Raw genomic sequence first — 18023 nt, 5'->3', positions numbered from 1 at the left:
CTTCTTGGGAATCTGACCTGATCTATCACAGCACTCCTTCACTGCCGTCTCACTCTGTTATGTGTCAAGGTCGCTCTTTAGATCTTTCCTTACAATTAGACCTCATTATCTCAATATAGCACACAACAGCTTTAATCCAAAGTCTCACTGTGATTGGTCACACTCACTGCCTGTATTTCCGTGAGTGTTCACTGACCATTACATATCTGCTGCAGACAGTTTTAATAAGATTTACATTTTCACCTCTGATTTTAGAGATGAAGCGCCTCAATCCTTTCAGCAAGCAAATTAGATTAGAAACATTATTCACTGATCAGATGGGAACACATGTTGAAATGGTATGAATCCGTTTGTAGAGTTTCTGTAGCTATTATTTGCAGAATATTTCCTCAAGTTATGTCACTGGAGTTGTGGAATTTAAGAGCAGTGAGTTTACCAGATCTTTTGTAGGCTAATAGCTTGGGGTGACTTACATAACACAAAGTGCATTGTTGTTTATGTAACCAGCAGATTTTGACAATGAAGCATGGATTATTATATTCAAGAACATCTTATTTTCAGGATCATATTTGTATTTGTCCAATGATGCTGATCTTTTTCTAAACACACAAAGACACACACAATGACTACATAGAAACATCTTTAAAAATATGAGAAATTATAAATATAGCAAAACAATCGCATAGACATTCAATACAACTAAAAATAAATGCATAAATACCAAAAATAGACTACAAATGGACCCAAAATAAGGAAGCTCTTTTTGACTGTGTAACTCGTGAACTTGCCTGCTATGTTGTATCTTTATTGTGAGTAAACTCTGCCTACTGATGCTATCAACTGGCAGCAAACTATTGTGGAGAGGTCCAAATATGAATAAAATAATATAATTGTTTGAAGTATTCCAGGGATGTCTCGGCAAAAGAAACAATCTCTTTTTACTGTTTGTATCTACAACAGATACGGTGAAACGGGTGTAGGTTTTACTACCTTCGATCACAACTGAGTTTGAAGCATTAATTGTGTCCTTTCCAAAAAATTATTTTGCCACATCATGCCAATGTCAATTAACCCAAAAAGAGTAACTGACTGATGTGAGGAGTTTGGTTTAGAAATCAGCAGTGAGGAGACAAAGAGCATGAAATAAGAATTCAAAAAGGGAACAAAGGCTATATATATCATGTTTGGGAGTTATGGAAAAAAGGGAAGGAAACATGGGACATTGATACACTTTTGACAATGTCATTATTAAATAACGTTTATTTTATTACTTACAGTATAAACATTTTTTAAAGAGATGTTCTGCAGTTCGCACATTTCTATGATTAACATGCTTTATATTCATAAGATCATTGTACAAGTATCATGACATGGCATGTTAATGCTGCATTTTAATATAGGGATTAAATTCAAACCAAATGAGATCATCCACCATTTTCTAGGATGAACATCCATCTGATGCCCTGCAGTCATCAGTGTTCTCCCCTTTTGTTCATTTCTCCAAGCCATAACTCATCAGTAGTCTTTTAAAAATGCATGCACCATATGGTGACCAATGTATTACGGTATGTTCAACCATCACACTGAAGACTCTTTTAAATCTTACATAAAAAACAATATAATAACACAAATGGAATCAGAAAAAGTAAATGCACACATGTGGAACAAGTAGATTTAATTGAAAACAGCCTTTTGTTGAAAAGGCATGGACACTTAATATTTTTAACAGATGGTCTTCCTGACAGATCCACCTCACCTTAGGAAGAGCATTTATATGAAACAGTGTACCTTATGTCCACTTAAAATAAATAAGGCAATGAATGTTGCTATTCCTTAGTCCCCAAAGAACCAGCACAAGCACACAGACACAGTTTTGTTTGGCTCTTATAGAACTTCTTGCCAGTAAACCAGGGGGAGATGGGTAGCTGGAAGCCAGAAATAACAGGTGTGGGGGATTCGGTATAGACACCGCGTGTGCCAAGTCTCCCCTCAAATAACATAGTTGTGCCCCCTATAAATCGGAGGCCCAGAAACAAGGCCAGCTCTCTATTGTGTGCTTCCTGAAAGCAAAGAGGTGGCCCGCAGTGACACACAATTCCCCCAATTTCCCCTCAATTTGCAGTTTAAAGTAATAAGATTAGGCTAGTAGAGATCTATAGCCTTTTTCTTTGCATGCTGTACGGCATAATGATTAAAGCTTTACATCTCCACCACCTGCCACCTGCTCATCTCCTATTGGGGGTGTGAGTGGGCTGAACCAGCAAATGGATTTTAGGATTCTACCCACATCTTCAACAGACCCCCATACACTCTATCCCATCATGTAAGAATTAGGTGGGATGCACTCATCGTTTATTACATTTGATTTATTTCAAGTTGAAATGTTGTAGTTTTCAATCAATTTTAGAACATACAGATGTATAATTTTGCCTTGAGATGTGTAATATTTAAATAATGAGGTACATGAATAAAAAATTGCATATTTGCATTCTTTAGCGTCCATTGTTCGCTAAAACCCTCAAAGCTCACCCTATTGTAGTTCAAAGAAACATACATAATATGCATTTATTATGAGTAGGCTAATGGTTATTTCTTCCAAAAAAACAAGCAGTTTAACTAGGAGCAGTGTTATATTTAATTTTTTACAAGATAATCTCTGCAAATAAGGATTTTTACTGTTAAAAATGGAGCCATTGTTTTACTTTATTAAGTTTATTTGACTTATTTACTCAAGCTTATTAAAACTAACTTTAGCTGTTGTTACATTTTCAATCAAAAGACGACCAAAGTCATTTTCCAAATTCATTTCAGGGAGCAAGAGAAACGTAAGTCACACAAGTCAAATTAAACGTATTCCTAGCTCCTTTTATCCGCCATGAATAGTGAAATTAAATGAAAAAAAGCCATTATCCTAGATATGTTTTCGAACACAGTTAAGCATTGTGCATGGGTTAGGGTTAGGGTTTGCACCAATGATGAGAACATGTAGAAATATTATTTGTGTTGGGGAAATCTCCTTGAATGGGGCCTGCTTTTTTGCTGGGGATGACCGATGAACCTCCATGTGTTTATACAATAGCTTCCTTGGTGATGCTGTGTGAAGCATCTGCTGAGAGCTGAAAATCCCCTCAGGGACAAGCACCCAGGGACATGAATAGAATATCAATAGTCCATGGCTGGACCGTTCTTTTCTGCCGGTCTGAAAAGAGGCGTCAAGGCTCACAGCCTAAACCCGCCTAGTCTCTCTCTCATTCAGATGCATATGAACCCTTCGAGTTCCTCCCTCAGCCATGTGCTCTGGTTCAGTTTTCCTTTGAAAGCCCAGTTTCCCCCCCCCCCCCCCCCCCCCCCTCTGCGGCTCATTTTTTTGTGAATGTGTCCGGTGAATAGCAAAGAGCTCCTTGGACCACTTCTCTCTTTTGACAATGACAAACTGTGCACAGGAGACGTGCTTTGTATGGTAAAACTGAGGGATATTTGAGACTATTCATGGTAGTCATCCCTTGTCTTTTGCACGCAGGGTGTCTAATATTTGAGGACTACAGAGCAGCTGTGGGAAGACATTATATGTATACAGTACTTACATGTGGTGTGTACAGTATAGCGTTTGTGTGATGATTTATCTACTCTGTACAGGTGGCAGCAATTGTACATACTTTTGTGGCATACATGCTGCAATGTTTAACATAATGCGTACAAGTGAAGTCAGTGCAGTGCAGAAATATTGGCAAATGTCCAGGTTTTTGCAGGCAACAGACACAGTGTTTCAATGTCCTTGTGTATATCTAGTAAAATTATATAAATAAATATATGCATTATTATTAATGTGATGGAGACTGTGTTGTGTTGTTAGTGTCTCTTGGTTGTTATGTGTGTTCCTGCTGAAATAAGCGTCAAATAAAATCTCTTTTGAGAATGATGCTTTTTTTAATTTTAAGACTGATTATAATCAATATAACATATTGTTAGTAACACTGGTGTGCTGTTTTGATGCAAATACAGTTTGTTGTTACTGTAACTCATGTTGTATGGCTCTGTTGAGCCTGTGAGCCTTTGTTAATCCACTTGATGAGTGCTGAAATGTATTTAAATACACATTGTGATTATGTGAAGTATTACATAAAGTAATCCCTCTCAGTAAAAACTGAAGAAATCCTATCTGTGTCCAGGAGTTCATTGGAATTTCATTTTGAAAATTGACCTCCCCTATGGAAAGGTTTTGTGCAGACCACCATCGTTATTAATCAAGTTAACCGGCTGTCAGTGAACATACACGGACCAGATGTGTAAAGGCATTACCTTCCTGTGTTTCCTCTGCATTTCACCTCAACTATACACATGAGAACCCTAAAGAAAGCAAAACTCTCAACTTAAATATTTACCAGACCATTCTCATAATTCTAGTGCCTCGTGGAAGAAATGCGTAGCCAATACGGTGCACAGTTTCACCACACGCTATGAGTTCTTAAGCTTAATATCCAAGACTAATACATATCTGTCATTGCTTTGGTTTGAAAAGGGAAAATGCAGATCACACACAGAGTTACACAGATTTGTACTTTATACCAGATTTATATCCGTAATGTAACCCTCTCTGATTACATAAAACAGTGTCCCCAATCCAGTTGCTCCAAATGAATCATCTGTTCTCAGTTTGAGTATTTTTGGAGTGCGTCTGTCAGGGAAGCTCAGCGGGAGGACAGCGGGGTCAAAGCCATTTGCTGTTGTGGGAGGGCGCGGAACATTCTAATTCCCCATGTCCAATGTTTTTCAAGCCACTCTTCCATCCAATCCCTGCCCTCACATTGGTATCTTGGGTGTTTTGGGGCATGCATGTCTCTCTGTTTGTGTGTAGGCGACTGCAAAATGACCTCTTCCTGCAAAAGGCACAGGATGTACTTGTTTCTGTGTAATTTTGTTTAAACTAGTAATTACTTTGAACAGTCTAAACTGTAGCAGGTGAATAAGCAAACTAAGTGTACAGTACATGAAGAAATCTGCACATAAAACAAGTGAGCCTTACAAAATGTAATGACGCTATCTGTATTGTAAAATGTTGTACCAAGCAGCTTCAGTAATGTATGATTAACTGTTTGAACTTTTGTATGTAATGTATCTATTATTTTACAATAGTTCTTATGATGATGATTCGTTATTGTCATTTTCTTATCAATGTCCAGCAACAGGAGGGATCAGTGTGCCTGCAAGGAAAAGATGATGGTTTGGGAAAAAAAAGAAAATAAGTTGAATAAATCAAAGTTGACCTCTGGTTTCACACCAGACATGAACAGTTGTCTCCTGGGTGATAACCTTTCCACCCAAACATCCTCCCTATGCAGACTTTGTCACTTGTTGTACTAAGCTACATGCCCTTGCTCACTGTTATGTGGGTTGAATACAAACTGATTAGGGGAGAGTGGGGTAAGATCAGCCAATGTTTACTTATGTTGTCCTCTAAGCAAAGACAAATTAAATAGAAGTCAAATGACAACAACAACTTTTCCGTTGGGATGTTTTCTGTCAATCAAACTGATAGTAATGCATCATAGAAAGGGCCATGAAAGTATGACTTCTCAAAAAAAGATTTCTAGTGGCTTAACTTGCCTCATCTAAGGGGTAAGTTGATCTTCGTCAAGGGGTAAATTGAGCCATCTAGGGGTAAATAGACCAATTGACTTTTCCAAGTTTAAGGCATTGTTTACACGTGAACGAAACGGGTTGTGTCCGCTATTTTTCTCTCGCGTATAGCCCGTTTGTTCACACGAGGCCGTAACGGAACCGCGGAAACGGACCCCGCATAACAGGTCCCAAGGTGGATAGCTCTGCAAACGGAACACTCTGGGGGGCCAAACGGCTCTGTGTGTACGTCCTATACGATCATTTTCCTGATAACGATGAAGCCATAGCCCCACCTCTCCCCACCTCTGCTGCTCACTGCTGTAGCATGGTCAGTAGCTACTGTCAGTAGCTACTGCTACTCCTACTGACCATGCTACAGATGTTAGTGCAAAATCTACAGCTCCTATACCACAACCATCAGCAACAAGTGGACATGGAGAACTACATGAACTACATGTTGCTAAATCCACCGCGGAGAATAAACACAAGGGCAACCAGGCAACCATGCTCGGGGTCTTCTTCGCTGCTTTTGGTGTATTTTGCTTTTACTGCTTTTATTTGAACTATTCATATCTTAAACTGCACTGTAACTTTTATCCATGTACTTTTTCTTGTAATGTTTAATTGAACTATTTATATTTTAGACTGCACTGTAACTTTTATCCATGTATTTTTTTCTTAATGTTTATTTGATTAGCTTTTCTTTTTTAATGCTTAATGTCTTTTTTTTGTAAAGCACTTTGAATTGCCTTGCGTTGAAAAGTGCTCTATAAATAAACTTGCCTTGCCTTGCCTTGCCTATTTTGTGGCGGAAGTACAGCCTCACTTACAGGCCCGGCATATGTACTACAGCGGGTCGAGCGGTCTCGTGTGAAGGGACACGTTTATTGAGCCGTATCCGTGTGAACGGAATAGTTTTTTTACATGGAATTCGGTTTGTTTGCGTTTTGCTTGCGTTCCCGTGTAAATGGGGTCTAAATCTGAGTTGTTTGGTACAGGAATGTTGTTTCTGTCTGCTAATTCAAAAGCCAGTTCACTCCTTTCTTTGGAGTAAGGCCATGGAACTGGTCGGCCAGTTCTTTTTATATGATTTGCAAGCTCCTTCTATTTCCTGTGTGAAGAACCTCTTTACCTCTGCTGTTCCACTGTACCCACTGTTTTCATTTCCTTTTCCTCCTCGCTTTGTATGTATCTATGCAGGGTTGACCTGTACATTTTCCTGTCTTTTGCCACTGCTCTGATTGGTTTTCCTCCCTTGCCCTCAATGGCTGCTCTCTCCATCTCCTCAGTTTTTCTCTTGTACTTTATTGGCGGGTTGATGGGGTTCATCTGAATTTACAGTCACATGACAACAAATGTGCAGTTACCTAGATAAAGGGCGTGGGTAAACTTACCCACTGGCTCATCTTACCCCACTCTCCCCTACGTGGGCTATTTTAGTGCATCGAAACAGTGCTTCATGACAAATAATATTGATCTTGCATTCACCAGGTGGCCAGAAACAAGACTCCCAATTAATTGTAATGTTGCTCCATGACTGCTGTATGTGTGAATAGGCTACTTTTTGCTAACACGTTAGCCATATTAACTTCGTAAGGAGATACAAGCTTTGGTAAAGCATTTGTTTCCTCCATATTACAAAACGTGTGCAAGCAGTATAAGTTGGAGTGATCACATTGTGTTTTCTGTCTTTGTATGGTACATCTATGAAAAAAGTTGAGTCGAATGCAGTGTTATACAACAAGACGAGTAAATTATCTTTGTTGTTGTGTTAAATTGTTGAATCCCATCTTGATAAAATGCATAGGAGACATTGTTAGATAAGGTGTGATGTCAAAGCAAACCAAAGACACACAAATAGACAGACTGAGGGCACAGATGGATCAAGGATGAATCTTGGTTTTATTCATTAGCATACCATATAGCCTCAGTACTTCCAGCCTATGCAAAATCATCCAAACCAACAGATTTGTTTATTAGGATGTTCTGGTCAGCATCAAAGTGCCTTTTGATTAGACATGAGTATAGGCGTGGTGCATTTTTCAGTCTTCACAGAGTCAAAACTTGCAGCTGTTACTTATTACTGACTCACAGTCTGAGATAAGACTCGGAAACACATTGGAGCTGAATTAATGATTGTTCATTTCAGGGCGATAAGAAAGGTAAATCATTAGATGCTGAAGATATATTAGCCCTCACAATATAGTAAACTGTTCTACATGTCTTTAATGAGTTATGAGCTATACATGTCAAATCATCAGAGCATGATGTGTGGGAACAATGGACCAAACAATCAAGGGCATAAATGTCTTATTAAAATGTGTATTACATTAAGGCTGATAAAAGCATGATTATCTCAAAGATAGTTAAGCTGCTCCAAGGAGGAAGTGAAGTTGGGAATTTGTTCTTATACAGTTTTCACCATGCCATATTTGCTGGTTTAAAGAGTATGCTGTCCAATTTGTATTTGTATATGTCTTCATTTGATCATTCGCAACTGACTGGAGATTTGCAAAATAACTAGGAAGCCAGTAGCTTGTGCCTCTTTTCTCGTTAACATGACTTCCAATACTTCATTAGAAAGATGAAGGTTGTTGTCTGTCCTTAATTCTGAATATTACATATGAACCATGCCAATCACCAAAAATATAGAAAGCATTAAAACAGTATTATAAAGAGACTACGAGCAATGAAATGCTGGGCCTCTGTGCACAGACAGTCAGAGTTGACTTCTTTAACCATTTTCCTCACAACTAACACATTCATCTCTAGTGTCACCTAGAAGTTTCTTTGACGCCAGCCATTGTTTTTAATATATTGCCACAATCAACCAAGACTCTTCTTATCATCTGGATTGAATAAAGATTTCCATTTATTGCACTATATGAAAAAAGTTTAACCTGTTTCCAAATGTCTGAATTATAGACTACACTCATTTCTCATTATTCTTGGTGTCTTTCTACGCCGGGATCCTGAGTCGTCGCTGATCCTGTTGCTACGGTCCTGTGTCCTGGATCCTGAATCATGTGTCCTGGATCCTGCATCCTGAGTCCTGGATCCGGAGTCCTGGATCCTTAGTCCTGAGTCCTGGATCCTATATCCTGGATCCTCTATCCTGAGTCCTGGACTTGAGTCCTGGACTTTGAGTCGTGGCTGAACCTGTCTCTGCGGTCCTGCCAGACTCTCATCATACTACTTGCCTGATGGCTCCCACAGGATTGTTGACATCCTCGTGGATTCATCTTCTTATTATAGACACATGCATTTCCAAACATTTAGTCTACGTATGCTGTAAAATGTATTATCTCTTCGATTTACACACGGCATCTATTGCACGTCTGTCCGTCCTGGGATCCCTCCTCTGTTGCTCTCCCTGAGGTTTCTCCCATTTTTCCCTTTAAACTGTGGGTTTTCTCTGGAAGTTTTTCCTTGTACGATGTGAGGGTCTAAGGACAGAGGGTGTCGTATTGTCATACTGATATTCTGTACAAACTGTGAAGTCCACTGAGACAAATGTAACATTTGTGATATTGGGCTATATAAATAAACATTGATTGATTGATTGATTGATTGATTGATTGATTGATTGATTGATTGTTTGTTTGATTGATTGATTATTCAAAGGAATACAATAATAGAGAACAACATAACAAACATATCATTTAAAAATATTATCATTATCATTTGCTTTTGTTAAAAATAATGCAAACATTTTACATTGCTGAAAAAACCTACAATAACTATCAAAATAATTTGAGGTCATATGAGTCGCACGTCTTATTGTTTCTATACGCAATGCAGAACCAAACCAGGCAAAACACACGGAAAAAGTATACAAATGACTCATACAATACAAACCCTTTTTCAGTTAAATACATTATTTGGTTTGTGTACAAGGTGTGTTTAGTAGCGTATTTTTATGTTTCTGACAGCCCTGTGATAAAAACTCTTTCACCCTTCATTCATTGATGTATTTATTGTTTATATACATAGTGCAACGTTCACAGGGATCTGTGGCCTACACTGTACGGGGAATCCTGGCACGCTCATGGTTGCATCACAGAGATCAGAGGAGTCATTCAGAACATTTTGCTGCGGCCGACACCAGTTGCTCGACTGCTGAAATGTGACAGACTTCTGTTGATCTCTTTGCACTCAGTACTGGATTCAGTTCATACAGGGAGCTGTACCTGATATGTCTCGAGTGAGAGAGAAAATCTGACACTAGATCCAGCTCCAAAGGTTACACGAGACATTCTGTAGCAATACAAATAAAGAATATTGTTAAAGTACATATTTACTGCTTTGTTTGCTTGTGTAAAATAATGCATTACACTCTGAAGGCATAATGACGGGGCCACTCCTGTTAAGAGTATTTGGCAAAGGTGACATTTAGGATGACAGGGGGAATAACTGTGTCAAGGGGAGAGGACATGTAAAGATATAGGCTCAGCTCATCTGCATACTGTTGTTTTCCCACTGTAGAAACATCAAATGACAAGTAAAGAGCCCAACAGAAGTCACTGATGGTACAACAATAAAATGTTTTCTGCTAAAAATGACTGCAATGCATGTAAAGGACATTGAAAAAGGACATCCTAGAGCCTGCATTATATTCAGGGCAGTTACTATAGGTACATAAATACTTATTTAATAAAAATATCCTGTCTGAGAGTTTATTTTATGAATCAGGAGGTCAGTCTCTACAATGTATTGTCCCTTATCAGCTGCATAGCCATTTAGTTGGGTGGGTAGAAGGGGGTATCATGTACCCCCCTGAAATATACTTTTAATCAGCTTTTCTAGATTGAAAAAATTGTGTAGAAAACGATTAGCTATGTTAAAAAGTTGAAAAATGGTCCCACGTATATTTTTTCCCCAAATTAGTGTTTATTTACCCTAAAAATCGAGTTTCACTCTTTTTACACCTTTCACTATATCTCAGCCATTATTGCAGATAACTGAACAAATAAGGTATCCAGATCCATGTTTTGAGGGTCAAGGAACACAATAAAACTATTCCCAAAGTGATCACATGTATCTGTGGCATGCTATGCAAATTTAGAGACGCCAATATTGCAGTACAGTAAGTGAACACATAAGGTGTCTAGACAGATGTTGTGTATTTAACCAATATTTATTTGTTTTGTACTAGCCTACAGCAAGGGTCAAACATCATAATATAAGTATTGATGTGACTACTCTTTCCCATTCCAGATAAGCAGTCAAGGTTTGGCTCTCCACTATCTGATTAATACTCAATCTGAATCATCGTTTTCAATGCTATCATCAGAGTCAAATTCCTCTTCCTCTTCGTCTTCCTGTTCACGCCCTGTCGTGTCCAGGAGATCAACCAGGGAGGTTGGCAGGACAGGACCACAGGACCACACCGGTCTCAACACTCCATCAGTCCTCATCCATCCCTGCTCCTCATCATAGGGGTTTGGTTTTTCTAAAATTGATTCATCAGCTCGCTTGTACAGGGCGATGCGATGGTTCACACGTTGGACGTGCGGCTTCAGAGCATCATAGCATGGAGGAAGGCGAGCCAGGTCAACCTTAGACTTGGCAGTGAGTTTATCGTCCTGCCCCACCATTTTGCGCAGCAACTTCCCACGGACTACGTCCACTGAAGACTTACGACTCTCTCCATATATCAGACAGGTGAATTCCTCCAACTGCTTCATCACCTCAGGCTTGACATTCCAGTTGTCACCGAGTTGACTGAATGACCCGTGAAACTTCGGGTTCTTCTCCAGCTTTTTCAAGGGCCCCACCTTCCCCTTCCCTTTGAAGGCACTGGTGCAGTCTTCTCCGCTGAACACATGGAATCCAAGAAGTGTGGCACAGTAGTCTTCTCCCAGGTATTCTGCGAGCTCAGAGAGGTTGAGAAGTTGTCTATGTTTCCCTGACCCCGTATCCAGGTATATAGTCAGCCTGATGGCATGAGCGTGGTAAAGAAGAATCACAAAGATATCTGTGTCAGGTGTTCAGACTACAGCATTCTTGTACCCAAGGGCAGCAGCATGATGAAGGTAGAGTACCACCCTTGTATCAGTCTCTTCCTGGTTGCTGTAGATTGTGGGGAGCTCACTTACCTCAACCTGATACACAATGGGACATTGCACTTTGATCAACAATGACAGAGACTAGACACAAATCACAGATAATCACTTAGAGTATAATTAAACCATCAATCTTTTAATATGGGCTTTCAATTTACCTTGCCATTTGAGGAGAGAAGTTGATGGGCTCTCCCTTCCACGACCAGCACTGTCATTTCTGTTCTTTCCAGCCTTGAAGCTGCCTGTTGATCACTCCATACACGCAGCAGGAGCTGGCAGAGTTGCTTTTTGTTGTCATAATTTGCGAGAAACATCTTGAAGTCATATGGCTTCCTGGTTGCTGGTCCAGCCAAAATGATCTTCTCTGAACTGCCACGTCTCAAGCTCTCCTGTGCTTTGATAGATCCTGGATGGTAACTGTCAGTCGAGAACAAAAAGTGCTTTTTGGCCATCATCTGATCAAGCAATTGTAGGCATATCTCCCCACAGGTTGGAGGAAGGTTGGTGAGGACATGGAGCAGAGCCATGCCATCCTGAATGAACAGGGCATTCTTAGGGTATGGCAGATCCTTTGGGGTGGTGTCCGCCAGAATGTAAAGAAAGGGTCCAATCATAACCACATGACGGACAAATGTATCTGGCCAACACCAGATGATGGGTAGGGCTTTCATACAGACACCAAGATTAAATGTATTCAGGACCCACCTCTGATCCACCTGATCAGTGGCTAGCTCAGAACGCTTCAGTAGCTCACGAACAACTGTATTGTCAGTGATTGGTTGATGGATGGGCGTGCCGTGAAGTAGTCCACTGTTGATTTTCTGAGTGGAGGAGTACCAGTTGCAGAGGTGAAGCCCCCTAGTACAGGCACAGGCTGCTGTCCATTGCTTCCGATGTACCTGATAAAGAGCCAGCTGTAGTACACTTGCATCTCAGTTGCATAGACTGTGTCATTCTCTGCTGGCGGTGTGAATGATGAGCCATCATTAAACTTTGGGTCAGCGCGAGTGAAGTGCAAGGGTGGGAGTGTTTCTGGTGTGTTGACTTTCAGGCTACGCTGTTGCGACTTGTCGATGACGGGTAGCATTCGGACCTTGTTGCTCTCAAACCCAGGCTTGACCACCTGAACCATGATTCCCCCAGCACTGTTGACAATGTTGCTGGCGTGCACACTGGGCGTGGTTTTATTCAAATTGTCCCACTCACAGTGGAATACCATGTTTCCCTCTCCTATCACAATTGCGGGTGTCCGATAGGATGAGACTTTGTCCAGGACCTTTGCCAGGGCAGTTTCCAACTCCAAACCAAATCCGTAGCTCTCAGAGTGGCCAAGCCTGTGTAATATTGTGGTGAGCTGCTTGCTTCTGAACAAGTGCCTGACAGTCACACAGAGTAGAATGTGTTTTGGTAACTTCCATTCTCCCTCTGACACTGCACGGCGCAGTTCTTGCCCAATGGAGAATACCAGGCGCTTCATCTTTTCATTCGTCTCCATGTCTTCCTTGCCAGCCATAACCATGCTGAGAAACCGGACGATGTCTGTGGGTAGGAGGTTTTCAGGAGAGAGCTCCATGTCGTCAGCTGTTGGCGGCCACTGTAGGTCTTTGGACACTCTGAAAGCCTGCAGAATATTCTGGCGGAGTAGGAGAGCAACGTGTTTGTACTTGTCTGTGGTTCCGAGAGTGTAAGCTTGTGCAACGGCATTCGATACCGTGATTTTCAAGCTGTACACCAGCCAGAAAGAAATGGCATCAGCATTGTCGTGGTCAACTCTCGTAAACTGGATATGCTCCTAGATTGGATCTTTCTGTAGCCGTTTCAGGAGTTTCTCTGAGCGATAATTTGTGTTCTCGTACCCATTCCATTTCAGCTCTTCCACATACAGCAAGCGCAAGGAAGATAGCTGTAGGACCTCAATTTGCTGGACTACATGAGTTCCAATGTATTCCAGTACTGAAACAAATGCCTTTTCATGGGAGGCTGACATGAAAGCTTGGTTGGTATTCTTAGCTATTGCTTTAAGAATACTGCTGCACTCGTAGTTGGCTAATGCTGTGCGGAAAGATTTAAAGCACGACTGATGGTGTTTAGCCTCACAAGCAAAGAGGTCTTTGCCCTTCAATTGTCTTTGAAGTCAAACTAGACCCATATTCTCAGCCCGTGATTCTATTTGCTCCCATGCATTTTCTTTGTTCTTATAAGATGGGAAGTATTCAGGTCTCTCAGTTTTACGATGACCATCTTTAATCTAAACTTTGTCGCAACTAACTCATTTTAGTTTGGGTTTTTTTTGGTGTGAACGCAACTTTTCGGAACTATATCGGAACTATTGTGGGAAAAGTACTCCGGTGTGAAAGCGCCTAAAGACACCCTCTTATACAATCAGAACTTTTGAAAATTATAACGGATGTTCTGAGAGCAGCCATCATGTTCCACAGTTTAACCTGTTAAGCCCTGGGCCTATTTTTCAGGCCTCAGGCTCGAAAATGACATGCCCAGAATGAATGATTATATCTTCACAACTAAAAGGGGTATATGAATAATATTTTGTATCAAAGCAATGATACAATAAATAAATCTATCACTACACGACATATTTAAAAAAATGAATGCCATTTTAGTTTTTTGTTACTTTGTTCTGAAAGCTGAACCTGCTGCTCCTCACAGAGAGAAGAGGGAAGAGGCTGTGTGAATTACTTTACATTGTGGATAAGGGTGGATAGCCCCCATTGTTCTGTGTGTCAAAATGAAAGACAGCCACTGTGTGTGTAGCCAAGTTAGCTACTTGTTTGTTTTTGGCGGGAAACATTTTTCACTACTGCCAGAGCTGTATGCCACAGATACATGTGATCACTTTGGGAATAGTATTATTGTGATCTTTGACCATCAAAACATGGGTCTAGAGTCTAGACCCATTATTTGTTCATGTATCTGCAATATTGGCTGAGATAGAGTGAAAAGTGTGAAAATTCCGTGTTTGGTAATTGTGACACTAATTTGCATAAAAAATACATGTGGGACATCCAGACAACATTTTAACATAGCTCATCATTTTCTACATACTTTTTCCACTTAGGAAACACTGATTATAAGAATATTTCTGTGTCGGTGCAAAATACATCGTTCTTGGTACAAGACTAAAATGCAATTTTATTGTAATGGGGGCACTAATTAGCATAATAGCATGCCACAGACACATGTGATCACTTTAAGAATAGTTTTATTGTGTTCCTTGACCCTCAAAACATGGATCTGGATACCTTATTTGTTCAGTTATCTGCAATAATGGCTGAGATATAGTGAAAGGTGTAAAAAGAGTGAAACTCGATTTTTATGGTAAATAAACACTAATTTGGTAAAATAATATACGTGGGACAATTTTTCAACTTTTTAACATACTGTAGCTAATGGTTTTCTACACCATTTTTTCAATCTAGAAAAGCTGATTAAAAGTATATTTCAGGGGGGTGCATGATACCCCCTTCTACCCACTAGACTAATTGTAATAATACACATATTGAGACGAGACAAGGTAACCAAAAAGTGGAGAAATACAACATAAGAAATGCATTTCCTGAAATGCTGAGATTGGTGTTTGTGTGCCCTGTTAGGAAACGAAATAGTGCAAACCTATTGGTATTTCAAACGCTCCTAGTGCTCCCTGACCTACTTTGCCATTTGAGCAGATTAAAGATGGAGGGCAATGGCAGGGGCAAGCCAATTTGTTATGAAGCCTAAACAAGGGAATAGATGGAAGCAGTTGTATAATTGTAAAATTGTCAATGTTAAATAGGCACATGGGCCTCATAAGAGGACATTCCAATTTTAGCAATTCCTAAATCACCAGTAGAAGTCTTAATTGCATATTTTAAGCGAACCCGATTTCAAGATTCTAAAAAGAAAAACACATATTTTTCTCTTTGTACAGTACACTCAATAAACACAATTTCTCATGTTCATACCTATTACATTAGTTTATTATTATACTCGCAGACTTTTCAAATGAAATGTGATACTGGATGTCATGCTGCTATAAATGTAAAGCAGCCATTAAAACAGGCCACCCCTTTCCCACCCGAGGGGCACATTTACACTACACTCCTTGCGGCAGCTCTATAAATAGCTCTGCATGCCTGTTTCCTAGGGCTCATGGCGAGGCCTTAATGACAGTCTGTTCACCCTCAAAGGGAAACGTGTTCGCCATACTGCCATCTTGCGACAATCTCAAATGATCTCTTTAATGAACAGAGCCGGAAGTCATTAATGGAATCAGGTTGGTGTTGAAACACACCCTTGACACTGATGAAGTTCTTTGGCGCCCACTTTTCTGGGACAAAGTGACACAGAGGTGTAGCTGTGATGATTCATGCTGCCACCGAGATGAAACGGCCAAGATGAAAAGGTGGATATAAAAGGACGGACGTGAAAGGTGGGTGTCTGCAGAGAGCTTACTGATTCTGTTAGTACTTCTGTTGTTTTTCAAAAATGAAACACCAGAACACATCAGCTTTTTACTACAATCATATTATTTCTTATGTGAGCACGTTATCAGGATCCTATCCAAAAATAGCACGTTTGAAACTGTTTTCATTGATTTCAGAAGAGAGATTTTCTGTATTTTCTTTTGTTCTACACTCTAAATTAAAATGGGTTGTACGGAGTGATGTCACATATTTCTGTGCACCAAACAGGATTTAGCAACATTTAAATCATGATGATGAGCATTGCTGCCAATCAAATCTGATCAAACTAAACCTACAGACTCATGAAGAAGCAAATTACGTTTGTTGGTTTTATGCAACAATTATGAGTTATTGTTGATGTTACTTAACCAAGCCCCTTTGAATGTGGGACCCCAATTGCCTGCTTTGATTGGTTCTGTTATAGCAGAATGTTTAATACAGTGTATTTCTGATGTATTAGACATCACATGCTAAGCTATATGATGTGTGTTACTGAGTTGGGTCACACACAGTTAGAGAGACAATGGTCGTTCTGAATTATCAATAGATGTATTAATTTGAAGTGAGCTGACACCGAGGTTAGAGGAAGTTCAGAGAAGGCCTCAGGTAATAAAAACAGTTAACCTTTGTCAGTTAACTAATCCTAAGGATGTCATGAGATGATGACGTTTAAACATATACAAGTATAGCTTTCAGAGAGAAAAACATGTGTGGTAGGCTGCATGATAAAATGTGTGTGCGTTAAACATGCTTAGGGAAAATGTGTGTGTGTTCATTACAGTGGCGATATATGCTGTATGATTGTTGATACTGTCGGGGAGCATTCCCGCGATTGGCTGCTGTGGCAGCAGGTGATGTACTTCTCATTATTGTTTGTTTGTTTGTTGCAACAACCAAATAATAATTATTGATCAGCTATATCTGTGTTTGTGTTTTATTGATTCCTCTCTGTTTAATTATTTCCTGTTGTGTGTGTTTTCTCTTTCAACCTTTTATTTTGTATAGTTCTTCACACACCTTATATCAACATATAGGTGTTCTTTATTATTTGTTTTATGATGACCCTGATCAACCATGAAATTCGTTAATCTGACAATAAATTGCTGAATCATAATTAAATTAAGTTTGGCAATCGTGTGAGCACCACATAGACAGTTCTATTCACCTCCATTGCACTGATGAGGCTTGATAGTTAATGTTATTAGTAAACAGTTGTTGCTGCAGCTGTTTTTGTTGACCTTGTAAGCAAATAAACAAGTCTAAAATAACGAATGCATATGAAAATTATGTTTCAATCAAATCATCATGTGTTATAAACTCAGTTTGAGAGTCATGATTATGAAAGGGGAAATTATGTTTTCTGCATAGACCTATAGGGTCAAACACTAACTGCACTGTACATACCAAAAATCAGCTTTAAGCCCATGGGGGGAGAAAGAAAATCGGTGACAAAAACCTCAAGCTTGTTTGAAGGAAACTGGTGTTTCAACGTGTTTCAGTCAACGGTGTCACCTGCTGTAACAAGTCCACAGTTTCACATTTTGAAGGTAGAGATTGTTATCTCAAGGGTAGAGATTGGTATCTCAAGGGAAATTGTGCAGCTGTTGAAAAGCAATTACAAGTGTGAGATTGGATCAATAAAGAGGAGCGGTTTGAGCCAATGAATGGCACCCATGATGTGTTATGTAACCACTCAAAGAGGTGAGGGAGACTACGAGCGTGACATACAGCAGTATGACCGGGGGTGTAGAAAGAACAGAATGTGAGATATGGACGAATCAGTAGGTATGTACAGAAAAGGTGAAACAGGATCTGAGGACTCTGGGAGATGTTTATCGAGTCCCACAGCTTTGGATAATTTTTGTTTTTGTAGATG

Source organism: Pseudochaenichthys georgianus, chromosome 20 (assembly GCF_902827115.2).
Source record: "Pseudochaenichthys georgianus chromosome 20, fPseGeo1.2, whole genome shotgun sequence".
NCBI lineage: Eukaryota > Metazoa > Chordata > Actinopteri > Perciformes > Channichthyidae > Pseudochaenichthys > Pseudochaenichthys georgianus.
Note: the sequence above shows the minus strand (reverse complement) of the source record.